Here is an 18,116-nt window from a genome sequence, read left to right as displayed (position 1 = left end):
TATAATAGGCTCCAGTTTCATCCACCTCATTAGAAATGATTCAGATGCATTCTTTTTAATGGCTGAGTTATATTCCATTGTGTATATGTACCACTGCTTTCTTATCCATCCATCTGCCAATGGACATCTAGGTTGCTTCCCTGTCCTAGCTATTGTAAACAGTGCTGCAATGAGGATTGGGGTAAATGTGTCTTTTTCAATTCTGATTTCTTTGGCATGTATGCCTAGCAGTGGGATTGCTGGGTCGTATGGCAGCTCTATTTCCAGTTTTTGAAGGAATCTCCACGCTGTTCTCCATAGTGGCTGCACGTCTGCATTCCCACCAGCAGTGTAAGAGGGTTCCTTTTTCTCAGCACCCTCTCCAGAATTTATTGTTTGTAGACTTTTTGATAGCAGCCATTCTGACCAGCGTGACCTGGTACCTCATTGTGGTTTTGATTTGCATTTCTTTGATAATGAGTGATGTTGATCATCTTTTCATGTGTTTGTTAGCCATCTGTATGTCTTCTTTGGAGAAATGTCTGTTTAGTTCTTTGACCCATTTTTTTTTTAATTGGGTCACTTATTTTTCTGGAATTGAGCTGCAGCAGTTGCTTGTATATTTTTGAGATTAATTCTTTGTCAGTCGCTTCGTTTGCTATTATTTTCTCCCATTCTGAAGACTGTCATTTCAGCTTGCTGATGGTTTCCTTCATTGTGCAAAAGCTTTTAAGTTTAATTAGGTCCCATTTGTTTATTTTTGGTTTTATTTCCATTACTCTGGGAGGTAGGTCAGAAAGGATCCTGCTGTGATTTATGTCAGAGAGTGTTTGGCCTGTGTTTTACTCTAGGACTTTTATAGTTTCTGGTCTTACATTTAGATCTTTAATCCATTTTGAGTTTATTTTTGTGTTTGGTATTAGAAAATGTTCTAGTTTCATTCTTTTACAAGTGGTTGATCAGTTTTCCCAGCATGTCTCATTAAAGAGATTGTCTTTTCTCCATTGTATATTCTTGACTCCTTTGTCAAAGATAAGTTGTCCATAGGTGCATGGATTTATCTCTGAGCTTTCTATTTTGTTCCATTGATCTATATTTCTGTCTTTGTGCCAGTACCACTCTGTCTTGATGACTGTAGCCTTGTAGTATAGTCTGAAGTTAGGCAGGTTGATTCCTCCAATTCCATTCTTTTTTCTCAAGATTGCTTTGGCTATTTGAGGTTTTTTTGTATTGACATACAAGTTGTGAAATTACTTGTTCTATTTCTCTGAAAAATACCATTGGGAGCTTGATAGGGATTGCATTGAATCTGTAGATTGCTTTGGGTAGTATACTCATATTCACTATATTGATTCTTCTGATCCATGAATATGGTTTATTTCTCCATCCACTTGTGTTGTCTTTGATTTCTTTCATCAGTGTTAAATAGTTTTCTATATATAGGTCTTTTGTTTCTTTAGGTAGATATATTCCTGAGTATTTTATTCTTTTCACTGCAATGGTGAATGGAATTGTTTCCTTAATTTCTCTTTCTGTGTGTTAATTTTATATCCTGCAACTTTACTATATTCATTTGCTCTAGTAATTTTCTGGTGCAGTCTTTAGGGTTTTCTATGTAGAGGATCATGTCATCTGCAAACAGTGAGAGTTTTACTTCTTCTTTTCCAATCTGGATTCCTTTTATTTCTTTTTCTTCTCTGATTGCTGTGGCTAAAACTTCCAAAACTATGTTGAATAGTAGTGGTGAGAGTGGGCACCCATGTCTTGTTCCTGACTTTAGGGGAAATGCTTTCAATTATTCACCATTGAGGATGTTTGCTGTGGGTTTATCATATATAGCTTTTATTATGTTGAGGTATGTTCCTTCTATGCCTGCTTTCTGGAGGGTTTTTGTCATGAATGGATGTTGAATTTTGTCAAATGCTTTCTCTGCATCGATTGAGATAATCATATGGTTTTTATCTTTCAATTTGTTAATGTGGTGTATCACATTGATTGATTTGCAAATATTTAAGAATCTTTGCATCCCTGGAATAAAACCTGCTTGGTCATGACATATGATATTTTTGATATGTTGTTGGATTCTGTTTGCTAGAATTTTGTTAAGGATTTTTGCATCTATGTTCATCAGTGATATTGGCCTGTAGTTTTCTTTTTGTGTGGCATCTTTTTCTGATTTTGGTATTAGGGTAATGGTGGCCTCATAGAATGAGTTTGGAAGTTTACCTTCCTTTGCAATTTTCTGGAAGACTTTCAGTAGGATAGGTGTTAGCACTTATTTAAATTTTTGGTAGAATTCAGCTGTGAAGCCATCTGGTCCTGGGCTTTTGTTTACTGGGAGATGTCTGATTACAGTTTCAATTTCCGTGCCTGTAATGGGTCTGTTAATATTTTCTATTTCTTCCTTGTTCAGTTTTGCAAAGCTATACTTTTATGAGAATTTGTCCATTTCTTCCAAGTTGTGCATTTTACTGTCATATAGTTGCTGATAGTAGTCTCTTATGATCCTTCATATTTCTGGGTTCTCTGTTGAGATTTCTCCATTTTTATTTCTAATTTTGTTTATCTGATTTTTCTACCTTTTTTTCTTGACGAGTCTTACTTAAAGTATTGAAAGGGAAAAAATCTACAACCAACATTACAGTACCCATGATGGATCTCATTCAGAATTGATGGAGAAATAAAATTCTTTCAGACATGCAAAAGTTAAGAGAATTCAGTACTTCAAAACCAGCTTTACAACAAATGTTAAACGGACTTATATAGTCAAGAAATACAGGAGAAGAAAAAAGACCTGCGAAATCAATCCCAAACAATTAAGAAAGTGGCAATAGGAACATATATATCAATAATTAATTTAAATTTAAGTGAATTAAATGCTCCAACCAAAAGACACAGACTGACTGAATGGATACAAAAACAAGACCCATACATATGCTGTCTACAAGAAACCCACTTCTGACCTAAAGACACATATAGACTGAAAGTGAGAGGATGGAAAAATATATTCCATGCAGATGGGAAGCAAAATAAAGATGGAGTAGCAATCCTCATATCAGACAAAATAGACCTTAAAATAAAGAGGATTACAAGAGATAAGGAAGGACACTACATAATGATCAAGGGATCAATCCAAGAGGAAGACATAACAAGAAGAGAGGTGAAAAGCAAAGGAGAAAAGGAAAGATATAAGCATCTGAATGCAGAGTTCCAAAGAATAGCAAGAAGAGATAAGAAAGCCTTCTTCAGCAATCAATGCAAAGAAATAGAGGAAAAGAACAGAATGGGAAAGACTAGAGAGCTCTTTAAGAAAATTAGAGATACCAAGGGAACATTCCATGCAAAGATGGGCTCGATAAAGGACAGAAATGGTATGGACCTAACAGAAGCAGAAGATATTAAGAAGAGGTGGCAAGAATACACAGAAGAACTGTACAAAAAAGATCTTCACAACCCAGATAATCATGATGATGTGATCGCTAATTTAGAGCCAGACATCTTGGAATGTAAAGTCAAGTGGGCCTTAGAAAGCATCACCACAAACAAAGCTAATGGAGGTGATGGAATTCCAGTTGAGCTGTTTCAAATCCTGAAAGATGATGCTGTGAAAGTGCTGCACTCAATATGCCAGCAAATTTGGAAAACTCAGCAGTGGCCACAGGACTGGAAAAGGTCAGTGTTTATTCCAATCCCAAAGAAAGGCAATGCCAAAGAATGCTCAAACTACCGCACAATTGCACTCATCTCACATGCTAATGAAGTAATGCTCAAAATTCTCCAAGCCAGGCCTCAGCAATACAGAACTGTGAACTCCCTGATGTTCAAGCTGGTTTTAGAAAAAGCAGAGGAACCAGAGATCAAATTGCCAACATCTGCTGGATCATGGAAAAAGCAAGAGAGTTCCAGAAAAACATCTCTTTCTGCTTTATTGACTATGCCAAAGCCTTTGCCTGTGTGGATCACAATAAACGGTGGAAAATTCTGAAAGAGATGGGAATACCAGACCACCTGACCTGCCTCTTGAGAAATCTGTATGCAGGTCAGGAAGCAACAGTTAGAAATGGACATGAAACAACAGACTGGTTCCAAATAGGAAAAGGAGTACATCAAGGCTATATATTGTCACCCTGCTTATTTAACTTATATGCAGAGTACATCATGAGAAACCCTGGACTGGAAGAAACACAAGCTGGAATCAAGATTGCTGGGAGAAATATCAATAACCTCAGATATGCAGATGACACCACCCTTATGGCAGAATGTGAAGAGGAACTGAAAAGCCTTGATGAAACTGAAAGTGGAGAGTGAAAAAGTTGGCTTAAAGCTCAACATTCAGAAAACAAAGATCATGGCATCTGGTCCCATCACTTCATGGGAAATAGATGGGGAAACAGTGGAAACAGTGTCAGACTTTATTTTGGGGGGCTCCAAAATCACTGCAGATTGTAATTGCAGCCATGAAATTAAAAGACGCTTTCTCTTTGGAAGAAAAGTCACGAGCAACCTAGATAGTATATTCAAAAGCAGAGACATTACTTTACCGACTAAGGTCTGTCTAGTCAAGGCTATGGTTTTTCCTGTGGTCATGTATGGATGTGATAGTTGGACTGTGAAGAAGGCTGAGCGCCGAAGAATTGATGCTTTTGAACTGTGGTATTGGAGAAGACTCTTGAGAGTCCTTTGGACTGCAAGGAGATCCAACCAGTCCATTCTGAAGGAGATCAGCCCTGGGATTTCTTTGGAAGGAATGATGCTAAAGCTGAAGGTCCAGTACTTTGGCCACCTCATGGGAAGAGTTGACTCATTGGAAAAGACTATGATGCTGGGAGGGAATAGGGGCAGGAGGAGAAGGGGACGACAGAGGATGAGATGGCTGGATGGCATCACAGACTCGGTGGACATGAGTCTGAGTGAACTCAGGAGATGGTGATGGACAGGGAGGCCTGGCGTGCTGCGATTCATGGGGTCACAAAGAGTCGGACACGTCTGAGTGACTGAACTGAACTGAACTGATGCACCCAACATAGGAGCACCTCTGTATAAGACAAACACTAACAGACAAAAAGGAGTTGACAGTAACACAATCATAGTAGGAGACTTTAAGACCCTACTCACACCAATGGACAGATTTTCCAAACAGAAAATTAATAATGAAACACAAGTCTTAAATGATACATTAGATGAGATGGATCTCATTGATATCTTGAGGACAATGCAGAAGAATACACCTTCTTCTCAAGTGCACATGAGAATTCTCCAGGATAGACCACATCTTGGGTAACAAATCAAACCGCAGTTAATTTAAGAAAATTTAAGTTGTATCAAGCATCTTCTCCAATCACAATGCAGTGAGACTAGATATCAATTACAGGGAAAAAAACTGTAAGAAACACAAACGCATGGAGACTGAACAACATGTTTGTAAATAACCAACAGTTTATTGAAGACATCAAAAGGGAAATAAAAAATTTCTGGAAACAAATGACACTGAAAACAAGACAACTCAAAGCCTATGGGATGCAGTGAAAGCAGTTCTAAGAAGGAAGTTTATAGCAATACAATCTTACCTCAACAAACAAGAAAAACATCCAATAGACTACCTAACTTTACACCTAAAACAACTGGAAAGAGAAGACCAAGATAACCCCTGAATTAGTAGAAGATAAGAAATCATAAAGATCTGAGCAGAAATTCATGAAAAGGAAATGAAAGAAACAATAGTAAAGATGAATAAAACTGAAAGCTGGTTCTTTGAGAAGATAAACAAAACTGCCAAGACTTTAGTCAGACTCATCAAGAAAAAAAGAGAGAAAAATAAAATGAACAAAATGAGAAATGAAAAACGAGAGGTTACAAAAGACAATGCAGAAATACAAAGGATTATAAGAGACTATTGTGAACAACTATAGGGCAATAAAATGGATAACCTAGAAGAAATGGACAGATTCTTAGAAAAGTTCAATCTTCCAAGACTGAACCAGAAAGAAATAGAAATTGTGAACAACCCAATTATAAGCACTGAAATTGAAGCTGTGATCAAAAATCTCCAAAAAAAACCACAAAAAAACCAAAAGCCCAGGTCCAGATGGCTTCACAGGAGAACTCTATGCAACATTTAGAGAAGAGCTAATGCCTATCCTTCTAAAATTCTTTCAAAAAATTGCAGAGGAAAGAACACTTCCAAACTCATTCTGTGCAGCCACCATCACCCTGATACCAAAACCAGACAAAGACAACACAAGAAAAGAAAACTACAGGTGAATATCATTGGTGAACATAGATGCAAAAATCCTCAACAAAACTTTAGCAAACAGAATTCAGAAATGCATCAAAAAGCTCATACACCATGATCAAGTTGGGTTTATTCCAGGGATGCAAGAATTCCTCAATATACAGAAATCAATCAATGTGATATACCATATTAACAATTTGAAAGAGAAAATATGATCATTTCAATAGATGTAGAAAAAGGCTTTGACAAAATTCAGCACACATTTATGATGAAAACTCTTCAAAAAATGGGCGTAGAAGGAACCTACCTCAACATAGTAATGGACATATATGATAAGCATACAGCAAACAGTATTCTCAATGGTGAAAAACTGAAAGCATTGCCCCTAAGATCAGGAACAAGACAAGGGTGTCCACTTTCACCATTACTATTCAACATAGTTCAGGAAGTCTTAGCTACAGCAATCATAAGAAAAAGAAATAAAAGTAATCCAGATTGGAAAAGAAGTAAAGCTCTCACTGAAGATGACATAATACTGTGCATTGGAAAACCCTAAAGATTGAATCAGAAAATTACTAGAGCTAATCAGTGAATTTAGCAAAGTTGCAGGATACAAAACCAACACACAGAAATCACTTGCATTTCTATATACTAACAATTAAAAATCAGAAAGAGAAATTAAGGAATCAATCCCATTCACCATTGCAAAAAAAAAAAAAAAAGAAAAGAAATATCTAGGAATAAACTTACCTAAAGAGACAAAATAACTGTACACAGAAAATTATAAGACACTGATGAAAGACATCAAAGACAACAGATGGAGAGAGATTCCATGTACCTGGGTAGGAAGAATCAATATTGTGAAAATGACTGTACTACCAAATGCAGTCTACAGATTCGATGTTATCCCTGTCAAATTACCAATGGAATTTTTCACAAAACTAGAACAAAAAATTTCACAGTTTATATGGAAACACAAACGACCCTGAATAGGCAAAGCAGTCTTGAGAAAGAAGAATGGGGCTGGAGGAATCAATCTTCCTGACTTCAGATTATACTACAAAGCTACATTCATCAAGACAGTATGGTACTGGCACAAACACAGAAATAGAAACAAATGGAACAAGATAGAAAGCCAAGAAATAAACCCATGCACCCATGGGTACCTTACTTTTGACAAAGGTGGCAAGAACAAACAATGGGGCAAAGACAGCCTCTTCAATAAATGGTGCTGGGAAAACTGGACAGCTATGTGTAAATGAATGAAAGTAGAACACTTCCTAACAACCATACACAAAGATAAACTCAAAATGGATTAAATACCTAGATGTAAACCAGAAACTATAAAACTTAGAGGAAAACATAGGCAGAACACTCGATGACATTAATCAAAACAAGATCCTCTATGACCCACCTCCTAGAGTAATGGAAATAAAAACAAAAGTAAACAAGTGGGACCTGATTAAACTTAAAAGCTTTTGCACAGCAAAGAAAACTATAAGCAAGGTGAAAAGACAACCCTCAGAATGGGAGAAAACAATAGCAAATGAAACAACTGACAAAGGATTAATTTCCAGAATATACAAGCAGCTCATAGAACTCACTGCCAGGAAAACAGACAGCCCAATCAAAAAGTAGGAAAAGACCTAAACAGGCATTTATCCAAAGAAGACATACAGATGGCTAACAAACACATGAAAAGATGCCCAGCATCCCTCATTATTAGAGAAATGCAAATCAAAACCACAATGAGATATCACTTCACACCGGTCAGAATGGCTGCCATCAAAAAGTCTACAAACAATAAATGCTGGAGAGCGTGTGGAGAAAATGGAGCACTCTTGCACTATTGGTGGGAATGTAAATTGATACAGCCACCATGGAAGACAGTATGGAGATTCCTTAAAAAACTAGAAATAAAACTACCATATGACCCAGCAATCCCACTCCTAGGCACATACCCCGAGGAAACCAAAATTGAAAAAGACCCATGTATCCCATTGTTCGTCCCAGCAATATTTACAATGGCTAGAACATGGAAGCAACCTAGATGTCCATTGACAGATGAATGGATAAAGAAGTTGTGGTACATATACACAATGGAATATTATTCGGCCATAAAAAGGAACGCATTTGAGTCAGTTCTGATGAAGTGGATGAACCTAGAACTTATTATACAGAGTGAAGTGAATCAGAAAGAGAAAGTTAAATGTCATATTCTAATGCATATATATGGAATCTAGAAAAATGGTACTGAAGAATTTATTTTCAGGGCAGCAATGGAGTAAGCAAACATAGAGAATAGACTTAAGGACATGGGGAGAGGGGAGGAGAGGATGAGATGTATGGAAGGAGTAACATGGAAACTTACATTACCATATATGAAACAGATAGCCAACAGGAATTTGCTGTATGCCTCAGGAAACTCAAACAGGAGCTCTGTATCAATCTAGAGGAGTGGGATGGGGCGGGAGTTGGGAGGGGAGTTCAAAAGGGATGGGATATATGTATACCTACAGCTGATTCATGTTGAGGTTTGACAGAAAAAAACTAAATTCCATAAAGCAATTACCCTTTAATCAAAAAAAAAAATCTGCCTGCCATGCAGAAGATATGATTTCAGTCTCTGGGTCAGGAAGATCCCATGGAGGAAGAAACAGCAAATCATTTCAGTATTCTTGCCTAAAGAATCCTATGGACAGAGGAGCCTGACAGGCTATGTTCCTTTGAGTCACAAAGAGTTGGACATGACTGAGCATGCACTTTGGCATTTAATATCTGTTTAGTGCTAATTTAAGGCTGTGTTTTTTAGCTCTAGAATCTCCATTTGATTCTTTCTAATATCAATAATTTTGTCACCTAATTCCTTGAGTGTAGTAATCATAGGGTTTTTTTTTAAGTTGTGTTAAATATTTGATAACTCAAATACTTGGATCACTGTTGGGTTTATTTATCTTATCTGTTTTATCTTGGTTTCCTTCTTCTGACTCATGGCGTGTTTGCGATATTTTGTTATTGCTGAATGCCATAAATTATATATGAAGAGTTTAAAAAAAATTTCTCTGGATGATGTTGTATCCTCTAGAAACAACTTACTTTTCTTCTTGGGGCCAGATATAGTAGAAGAAGATAACCTTAGTCATCAGGATTAAAATGATTTCAGAATCTATTTTGTCTTCATGAGGGCTGAACCATAACTGGTTTGCCTCTCCTAGGACAAAACCATTCAGAACTTTTACCTGAAAGCCTAGTAGACCCTGATCTTTAGTTTTCTAGTTTTTGTGCCTCTATTGCTATGAGACTTCCAAAAGTCCCAGATGGCTCCATTCCCTTTAAGTGTGTGCTCTCCCTACTCCAAGTACCAGCACCTTCACCTCAGAGGTGGGGGGAGCAGCTCTGAAGCAAGAGAGGCTGATGCAGGTGCTGAGCATAGGTTGGGGTGCAAGCTGTGGGGGTCAGGCCACAGTCAGTGACCCTGACCACTTTCAATGCCCTGCCTGTGTAAGCACCAGTAATGGCTGCCCCTACCCAGCTCAGATGCTGCTCCTGAACTGGGCCACCTTTATCCTCAGCTTCAGCAGCCCTTGCCCCAATGTGGAGCTGCTTCATAAAGCTGTCACTCAGCTCAGGCTGGGGTACACACCAGGGAGGTGGTAGAAAACTGACCAGTGACCAGTGACCCATGAAGATTCAATGTGCACTCTCTACTCTCTTTTAGGAGTAAATGTGTGTTCATTCCTCATGAGCAAAGTCCAGACTTCCCACAGCCCTCCTGTTAGTTCCATTAGCCCTCCAATCAGCCAAGGGAACTCATCTTTCTGATGTCAGACCCAAGGGCTAAGGCACCCAATCTGTGACTTGAACTGTCATTCCCCAGGGAGGATCTCTATTTAATCCACTTCTTTTTCTGGGTCCCCTCCTGGGGGAACAGATCCCAAACTGATTATTTCTTTTCCCTTGCCATCTGATTCTGTATGGATCTTTCTTATAGTCTTGATTGTACAAGAGTCTTTCTGCTAGTCTCCTGTTAGTTTTCAGGGAGAATTGTTCCATGTGAAGATGTATTTTTGATGTGTTCACAGTGGGAGGTGAGTTCTACCTCCTATTCCACCATCTTAGTCTCCTCATCTGTCTTGGCATTTTGGGATTTGGCATTTTGATTATCAAAAATCAACTGACTATAAATGTAAGGGCTTATTTCTGGAGTCTTGATTCTGTACCATTATGTGTCCTTGTGACAATACCACACTGTCTTGATTACTATGGGGTTTTTTGCAATTTTTTGAAATGAAGTGAAAGTCCTTCAAGTTTGTTCTTTCTCAAAAATTCTTTTGGTATTCTAAGCCTTTTTAAGATAAATTTCTAGGGGGAAAAAACCAGTTAGGTTTCTATAAAGATTGAGTTGAATTAATAGATATAGCTAACAGGTAACTGTTTTTCCTAATTTCATAGAGACAGAGAAAGTGAAGCAAAATTAGATGATAGAGGAATTCATTTCAACTAAAAGAGAAAACCCCTGAACAAATCTAATGAAACAGAAATAAACAACTTACGAGAGAAAGAATTCAAAGCATTACTAGTAATAATGCTAACTGAATTAGGGAAAGGAATGTATGAACACAGTGAAAAACTTAACAAGGAAATAGAAAATATTAAAAAGATCCAGTCAGAATTGAAGAACACAATAACTGAAATGAAAAAACACACTAGAAGAAATTAACAGCAGACTAGGTTATACAGAAGAACACATAAATGATCTGGAAGATAGGATAATAGAAATCACCCAATCAGAGCAGCAAAAAGAGAAGCAAATAAAAAATTAAAAAGAAATCTCTTGGACAATATTAAGCATGCCCATTTGCATTATGACCCCTGAGAGGAGAAGAGAAAGAGAAGGAGGTAAAAAATGCACTTGATGAAATTATGGTTGAAAACTTCCAAATTTGAAGAAGGAAACATATCCAGGTAAAGGAAGCAGAAAGTCCCAAATAAGGTGAGCCCAAACAGACCTCACTCAGACATACTATAATTAAAAAGGTGAAAGTTAAAGATAGAGAATTCTAAAGGCAAAGAGTCTAAGGCAAATTCTAAGGAGATAAAGAGTCATATACAAGGGAACCCCAGTAAGTTAATGCCTGATTTTTCTGTAGAAACCTTTCAGGTTAGAAGTGAGTGGCATAATATATTCAAAGTGCTGAAGGGAAGAGCCTGCAACATAGGATACTCTACCCAGCAAAACTATCATTTAGAATTGAGGAAGAGATAAAAGAACTTTCCAGACAAGCAAAAACTAAAAGAGTTCATCAACACTAAACTGACCCTAAAAGAAATGTTAAAGGGTCTTCTCTCAGTGGAAAAGAAAAGGCTATAACAAGAAATAAATATCTATAGGAAAAGCAAACTCCTACTAGTAAAGGCGGATATTAAAGGCTGAGAATCAACCACTTAAATAAGCTAGTATAAATATTAAAAGACAAAAATTTGTAAAACAGCTGTAACTACAATAATAAGAGGATGAACATGAAGATGTAACATAGGACACCAAAAACATAAAATGTGGCAGAGGAGAGGGAGAAATATAGATCTTTTAGAATGTGTTTCAATTTAAATAACTACCCGTGTAAAAACAGTAGATAAATTTATAAGTCAGCATATATGAATCCATGGTAACCACAAATAAAAAACCTACAATAGATATGCAAAAACTAGAGAGAAAGGAACTCAGATGCACTAAAAGAAATCATCAAACTATAAGCAAATAAAGAAGAAAAATCAACCAGAAAATAAGTAACAAAATGGTAATAAGAACGTACCTATCAGTAATCAATTTAAATGTCAATGGATTAAAATGCCACAATCAAAAGACATAGGGTGGTTTATTGGATAAAAGAAAAAGACTCATCTATATACCACTTACAAGAGACTTACTTCAGAGCTCAAGAAACACAAAGACCGAAAGAGAGGGAATGGGGAAAAATATTTCATGCAAGTTGAAATGACAAAAAGCAAGTATAGCAATACTCAGACAAAATGGACCCTAAAATAAAGTCTATAACAAAAGAGAAGGACACTATGTAATGATCGAAGGATACATAAAAGGAGAGGATATAACACTCATTAATATATATGCACCTAGTACAGGAGCACCTGAATATATAAAGCAAATATTAACAGACATAAAGGAAGAAATTGACAATAATATAATAGTAATAAGGGACTTTAACACTTCACTTGTGTCAATGGACATATCATCCAGACAGAAAATCAATAAAGAAATAGTAGTCTTTTATGACACATTAGGCCAGTTAGGCTTAATAGATACTTACAGGACATTCCATCCAAAAACAACAGAATACACATTCTTTTCAAGTCCATGTGGAATGTTCTCCAGGATAAATCACATCCTGGGGCACAAAACAAGTCTTGACAAATTTAACAGTATAGAAATCATATCAAACATTTTTTTCTGACCACAATGGTATAAAACTAGAAATCAATTACAGGGAAAAAAAGTAGAAAAAGCACAGGCATGTGTAGACTAGCTAACATGCTACTAAAAAACCAGTGGGTCAATGAAGAAGTTAAAGAGGAAATCAGAAAATACCTTGAGACAGATAAAAGTGGAAACACAAACTTTCCAAAATCTATGGGATGCACTAAAAGCAGTTCTAAAAGGAAAGTTTATGCCCAGCAGTGGGATTGCTGGGTCATAAGGTAGTTCTATTTGCAATTTTTAAGGAATCTCCACACTGTTCTCCATAGTGGCTGTACTAGTTTGCATTCCCACCAACAGTGTAGGAGGGTTCCCTTTTCTCCACACCCTCTCCAGCATTTATTGCTTGCAGATTTTTGGATCGCAGCCATTCTGACTGGCGTGAAGTGGTACCTCATTGTGGTTTTGATTTGCATTTCTCTAATAATGAGTGATGTTGAGCATCTTTTCATGTGTTTGTTAGCCATCCATACGTCTTCTTTGGAGAAATGTCTATTTAGTTCTTTGGCCCATTTTTTGATTGGGTCGTTTATTTTTCTGGAATTGAGCTGCAGAAGTTGCTTGTATATTTTTGAGATTAGTTGTTTGTCAGTTGCTTCATTTGCTATTATTTTCTCCCATTCAGAAGGCTGTCTTTTCACCTTGCTTATATTTTCCTTTGTTGTGCAGAAGCTTTTAATTTTAATTAGATCCCATTTGTTTATTTTTGCTTTTATTTCCAGAATTCTGGGAGGTGGATCAAAGAGGATCTTGCTGTGATTTATGTCTGAGAGTGTTTTGCCTATGTTCTCCTCTAGGAGTTTTATAGTTTCTGATCTTACATTTAGATCTTTAATCCATTTTGAGTTTATTTTTGTGTGCGGTGTTAGAAAGTGATATAGTTTCATTCTTTTACAAGTGGTTGACCAGTTTTCCCAGCACCACTTGTTAAAGAGATTGTCTTTACTCCATTGTATATTCTTGCCTCCTTTGTCAAAGATAAGGTGTCCATATGTGTGTGGATTTATCTCTGGGCTTTCTGTTTTGTCCCATTGATCTATATTTCTGTCTTTGTGCCAGTGCCATACTGTCTTGATGACTGTGGCTTTGTAGTAGGCATACACACCGAGGAAACCAGAATTGAAAGAGACACATGTACCCCAATGTTCATCGCAGCACTGTTTATAATAGCCAGGACATGGAAACAACCTAGATGTCCATCAGCAGATGAATGGATAAGAAAGTTGTGGTACATATACACAATGGAGTATTACTCAGCCGTAAAAAAGAATTCATTTGAATCAGTTCTGATGAGATGGATGAAACTGGAGCCGATTATACAGAGTGAAGTAAGCCAGAAAGAAAAACACCAATACAGTATACTAACACATATATATGGAATTTAGGAAGATGGCAATGATGACCCTGTATGCAAGACAGGGAAAGAGACACAGATGTGTATAACGGACCTTTGGACTCAGAGGGAGAGGGAGAGGGTGGGATGATTTGGGAGAATGACATTCTAACATGTATACTATCATGTAAGAATTGAATCGCCAGTCTATGTCTGACGCAGGATGCAGCATGCTTGGGACTGGTGCATGGGGATGACCCAGAGAGATGTTATGGGGAGGGAGGTGGGAGGGGGGTTCATGTTTGGGAACGCATGTAAGAATTAAAGATATTAAAAAAATAAATAAATAAAAGGAAAGTTTATAGTGGTATAAGCCTACCTCAAGAAACAAAATTCTCAAATAGATACATTAACCAACCATGTAAAGGAATTAGAAGAATCAAACAGAGCCCAAAGTCAATAGAAGGAAGCAATAATAAAGACCAGAGAGGAAATAAACAAAATAGAGATAAAAAATAGAAAAGATCAATGAAATCAAGAGTTGGTTTTATGAAAAGACAAATAAATTGATAAATCTTTAGTCAGGCTCTTCCAAAAAAAAACCCAAATAAAAGAATGAAAATGAAAAGAAATAACAATTGGTATCATAGGGATACAAAAAATAATATGAACGGTTATATGCCAGTAAATTGGACAACCTAAAAGACACAGAAAAATTTCTAGAAACATAAGATCTTCCAAGGCTGAATCAAGAAGAAATACACAATCTGAACAGACTGATCTCTAGTAGTGAAATTGAATTTATAATACATTCTCAGCAAGCAGAAGTCCAGTCCTGGATGGTTTCACAGGGGAGTTCTACCAAACATACAATGAAAAGCTAATACTTGTCTTTCTCAAACTATTCAAAAAAAAAAAAACAAAACTGAAGTGTATGGAATACTTCCAAATTCATTCTATAAGGCCACTCTTACTCTGATACCAAAACCAGATAAAGACATACCAAAAAAAGAAATTATATGCCAATATCTTTGATGAAGGTAGGTGCAAAAATCCTCAACAAAATATTAGCAAAATAAATTCAATAATATATTAAAAGGATCATATACCTTGATTTGGGGTCCCTGGTAGCTCAGCTGGTAAAGAATTTGCCTATAATGCAGGACACCTTGGTTTGATTCCTGGGTTGGGAAGAACCCCTGGAGAAGGGATAGGCTGCCTACTCCAGTATTTTGGGGCTTCCCTGGTGGCTCAATTGGTAAAGAATACACCTGCAATGCAGGAGATCTGGGTTTGATCCCTGGGTTAGGTATCCTTGGAGGAGGGCATGCAAACCCACTCCAATATTCTTGCCTGAGAATCCCCAAGGACAGAGGAGCCTGCTGGGCTACAGTCAAGTGGGATATTCCAGGGTGGTTCAATATTTGTCTACAAGTAACAAAGGTTGCGGAGAGGGTGGTGGCAACCCTCTCCAGTGCTCTTGCCTGGAAAATCCCATGGACGGAGGAGCCTGGTAGGCTGCAGTCCATGGGGTCGCTGAGAGTCGGACACGACTGAGCGACTTCACTTTCACTTTTCACTTTCATGCATTGGAGAAGGAAATGGCAACCCACTCCAGTGTTCTTGCCTGGACAATCCCAGGGATGAGGGAGCCTGGTGGGCTACTGTCTATAGGGTCACACAGAGTTGGACACATGCTATCATAGCAGCACTATTTACAATAGCCAAGATATGGTAGCAGCCTAAGTGTCCATCAACTGATGAATGGATGAAGATGATATGGTGTATGTACACAATGGAATATTACTCAGCCATAAAAGTGAGTAAAATTTTGCTACTTGCATCAGCGTGGATGGACCTTGAACATATTAAGCTTACTGAAGTATGTCAGACAGAAAAATGCAAATACTTTATGTTATCACTTATATGTGGATTCTAAAAAAATGAATGAATATAATGAAACAGAAACAGACTTAAAGATGTAGAGGACAGACTAATGGTTACAATGGGGAGAGGGAATGGGGAGGGGTAAGATAGGGATATGGGATTAAGAGATGCAAACTATTATATATAGAATAAATAAGCAATAATGATATATTGTACAGCACAGGGAAATATAGCCATTATTATGTAATAACATTTTTTAAATTATTTTTTAAAATTTATTTTAATTGGAGGATAATTGCTTTACAGTGTTGTCTTGGTTTCTGCCATACAACAACATGAATCAGCCATAAATATACATGTGTCCCCTCCCTCTTGAGCCTGCTGCTGCTGCTGCTAAGTCGCTTCAGTCGTGTCCGACTCATTCCACCCCTCTAGGTCATCACAGAGCACCAGACTAAGCTTCTTGTGTCATACAGCAACTTCCTGCTAGCTATCTATTTTACATGTGGTAATATATATATTTCAATGCTGCTCTCTCAATTCATTCTGATTTTTTTTAATGTGGACCATTTTTAAAATCTTTATTGAATTTGTTACAATATCATTTCTGTTTTATGTTCTGGTTTTTTGGCCAGGAGGCATGTGGGATCTTAGCTCCCTGAACAGGATTGAGATTGGAAGGTGAAGTGTTAACCACTGAATGGCCAGGGAAGTCCCTATGATAACTTTGAATGGGGTATAACCTATTAAAAAAATGGAACCACTGTGTTGTACACCTGAAGATAATGAATATTGAAATCAACTATACTTCAGTAAAAGAGTACCAAGGCAATTCAATGGAGAAAGGATAGTCTTTTCAACAGATGGTGCTGGGATAATTGGATATCCATATGCAAAAGGATAGATTTGTACCCTTAACTCACAACATACACAAAAATTCAGTCAAAATGGCTTATAGACCTAAGTGTAAGTAAGTGCTAAAACTGTAAAACTTTTAAAGGAAAATGCAGGATAAAATCTTAGTGATGTTGGGTTAGGCAAAAATCTCTAATATATAACACCAAAAGCAAAATACATGAAAGATCAAATTAATAAATTGGACTTCATCAAAATTATAAAACTTTTATGCTTCAAAGGACATTAAGAAATTGAAAAGACAATCCACAGACCAGAAAAAAAATAATTGCAAATTGTATTTCTGGCAAATGACAGTGTCCAGAATGTATGAAAACTTTTATAACTCAATAATATAAAAGCAGCTAAATTGAAAAGTGAGCAAAACTTTTGAATACACATTTCACCAAAGAAGACATACAAATGACCAATAAGCACATGAAAAGATGCTCAACATTCATTAATCTTTAGGGAAATGCAAATAAAAACCACAATGACACGCCACTTTATACCCGTTAGAATGTGGAGAAATTGGAGCATTCAAGCATTGCTGGTGAGACTATAAAATGGGATAAACCACTTACTTTGGAAAAAAAACAATTTGGCTGTTTCTTAAATAAAGTTACCATAAATTCAGCAATTCTCTAGGTATCTCCTCAAGAAAAATGAAAACATAACATAGAAACTTGTTCATAGCAACATTATTCATAATAGCCAAAAAGTGAGAAGAATTCAAATGTCCATAAACTTAAATATGAGTACAAAATGTGTTATATAAAAAGGAATGAAGTACATATACATGGGATAATATGATAAACCTCAAAAACATGCTAAAAGGAAGAAGCCAGAAACAAAATAATATATATTATATGATTAAATTTAATTTTTTATATAATCTTTTGCCATGCTGCATGGCACGTGGGGTCTTAGTTCCCCAACCAGTGATCAAACCTGCACTGCCTGAATTGGCAGCACAGAGTCTTAACCACTGTACCACCAGGGAAGTCCCTGCATGATTCTATTTATATGAAATGTCCAAAAGAGGCAAATATATAGGGATGAAAAACAGTTTAATGGTTGCTTACAGGGAGGAATTGGAGTGGGTCTTGCAAACATCATGCAGGATCTTTTTGGAGTGATGGAAATAAACTAGACTGTGTGGCTGGTCTCCCAGTTCTATAAATTTACTAGGAATCATTGAACTGTACATGTAAAAAGGATGAATTTGTGACATATAAATTATTCATCAATAAGCCTATTTTTTTAAAAAGTCAAAGCAGGCATGATTCTTACCCACG

Source organism: Ovis aries, chromosome X (genome assembly GCF_016772045.2).
Source record: "Ovis aries strain OAR_USU_Benz2616 breed Rambouillet chromosome X, ARS-UI_Ramb_v3.0, whole genome shotgun sequence".
In the NCBI taxonomy this organism is placed as follows: Eukaryota; Metazoa; Chordata; class Mammalia; order Artiodactyla; family Bovidae; genus Ovis; species Ovis aries.
Note: the sequence above shows the minus strand (reverse complement) of the source record.